Raw genomic sequence first — 2,629 nt, 5'->3', positions numbered from 1 at the left:
AACATGAAAATGCCTCCTCTAGTGATGTAAATTCCATCCCAATTTTTGGCTTTCGATCATCTATAAATTCTCTCTTTCAAGAGATAGAGAAAGTTCGTATAGAAATCTTCTCTTACCAATTAAGATGATTACTAAAAACTTTCCAAAACGACGTAAAAGGAGAGTTGAAGGTTTGCACAAAGGGTATACCAAAAATTATTGGAATCCCTTGGGAATTCATGATTCAAGCCAAGCTAACCTTAGCTCAAAGTCGTATCTCTTTAGTTAATAAAATCCGAAGGGTTTATCAATCTCAATGGGTACAGATCCATAATAGACATATAGAGGCTTGGTCCGATCAAGCAGGCAACAATTAGAAAGCTATAGCGCTTAGTCCGGGTAATTATATTGAAGCACAAAATTGGTTTAAGATCACAAGCCGTTTTGAATAAGACCACTCCCTTATTCAAATCATTAAAATTTGTTGTTGGATCCATCAATCAAATAATACAAATCATGTTCCCATACAATCAATTCGCGATAAAATTGATCATTGTTCCTATACAATTGGAACTCTAGTATAAATACGGACCAATTGCATATTCTTTCTAAATTCATTGTAAGTATCTCATAAGAATCAAACGGTATAAAATATTACTAATAAAGCTATTAAAAGAAATTTACGGTGGAATGATACGTGAAACGTCTTGACGAAGCCGAAGGATGCAGGGCGCCGTTTTGACGAAGCCGAATGATGTGGGGGCGGCGGCAGCGGCACAGATCGGGCGAAGGTCGGGCGGCGGCGACGAATCGAGCGAAGGTTGGACGGCGCCGACGGATCCGGAGAAGGTCGGCCAGCGGCACAGATCGGCCGAAGGAGGCGGCGTCTTCCCGCGGCGACGAAGGCGAAGGAGTCACAGATCGGCCGGCGGCAGATCACCTTTGATCGGGCGGAGTGAGGAATCGGGCGCGCGATTTTGGGAAAGGTTTTGGGGGAAACGCGGGAATTTATTTTCGCAGTCACGTAGCCAGCGCAGCGAAGCGAGAAAAGCGAAGCGAAAGCGAGAATGTTGATCCACGTCAGCGTCGCGGAGGAGGCGCGGAGGAGGAGGCGCGCAGCAGAGAAAAATTATATATATATATATATATATATATATATATATATGAAAATTGAGTACACAGCTTAGATATTCAAGAAATTTGACTACACGGTTCAATAAATTACTAAAAAAATTAAAATATCTCCCTTACATTCACAAAATGCATTTACAAAATTAATTAAATAAAATACCTCAAAATAAATATAATTATTTACATTTTTTTTCACATATTACAGAATTAACCAAATTAAATCACATTCTTAGTTTCTTACTTTCTCAATTCCACTAGGAACATTGAACTCTAAAATTATAATGTTAACCGAATTAAATACATTACATGTCATAAAATTAAATACATTGCAATTTTAGTTTGGCAATCAGTTACACAACCACTAATGATCATGCCAAGTTCCAACAAGTCAACAAGTCAAGCCTCATGTAGTACTACGAGTTTAGAATTAAAAATTATAAATTTTATCAATCAAGAGATGATAAACATAATTCCACATGAATCAAATTGTAATTATCATATTGCATAACATGGTCACGTGAGGATTTTGCTTTGTCCTTGACTCCTTTATATGTTTGTCCCTAATAACCAAGAAGCAAGAATTTATTATTTACCACATGAACAAGAAAATCAATAAGTAAATGTATTGGTGCAGTGGAAGCTTTCGTAGATCACTAGAGGGGAAGAGTGAATAATAACCTATAAATACAATTAACTCTTTTTTTTTCTTACTAATTAACGTTTTAGCAAGGACATATTAATTAAAATATAAATGTAACATGAAATAAAATATGAGGCAAGGGATTTACTTAGTTACAACCATCGGGTTGTCAGTCCAAGACTATGAAAGTACTTGTCAAAATCTCCTCGTCAAAAACACTCTGGTGGTGGAGAAATCTCGTACAACAGTTGAGAACAAAGCTATTATAGTAGACTGAATGAAATAATTAAAACCAAGTGTGTGCTTTCTTCTTCAAGCTTCAATCTATTTATAGTCTTCATCTTGATCTGACCGTTGTGCTGACATGATACTTTCAAATGTTTGGAAGTCTTTGAGGTGCCTGAATTCGTCAATTCCAATCTATTTTGGCAATGCTCTTACCAATGGATCTAGATGACTCCTCACGATCCGGGCGCCTGCAACCTCTTCGGGTGTTTGGACTCCACTGACATGGACTCCATCTTTATCCTCTTCAGCAACGGCTTGTGCTAACTAGGATTGGTTATCCGAGCACCCGAAATAGATCTAGGCGCATGGACTTTGGGGCGCCCAGAATGAATTCGGGCGCTTGGAATGCTCAATTTCATGTTGATCATTTTCCTCCATTCTCCATTCTGCCTTGGTCGCCTTGCGTAATCTTCCTCCCAGCTTCTCGTCCCTCGGATGCACCGAGCCCTTCCGGCTTGCTCCCATGCATCTTTCTCACTCCGCCGGAGTACTCTTTTGCAGCTCCTCGTACCTAGATGCACTGTGTCACGTCCCGAGAGATAGCTGTCCGAAAAATTTCGGCAGTATCTTCCCAGTAACTATGACAATTCC

The 2,629-nt window shown here is 39.3% G+C and overlaps 1 pseudogene; it reads right to left on the bottom strand.

The window, feature by feature from the left end:
• Window positions 1–2,402: 2,402 nt before the first annotated feature.
• The window catches only part of LOC141834440 (hydroxyproline O-galactosyltransferase GALT2-like), a 3,548-nt pseudogene continuing 3,321 nt past the window's right edge, over window positions 2,403–2,629 (bottom strand).

The sequence above is a fragment of the Curcuma longa genome, chromosome 9, assembly GCF_044706935.1.
Source record: "Curcuma longa cultivar G26 ecotype Majalengka, Jawa Barat chromosome 9, ITB_CL_G26_1.1, whole genome shotgun sequence".
NCBI lineage: Eukaryota > Viridiplantae > Streptophyta > Magnoliopsida > Zingiberales > Zingiberaceae > Curcuma > Curcuma longa.
Note: the sequence above shows the minus strand (reverse complement) of the source record. Positions and strands in the feature narration are given on the sequence as shown.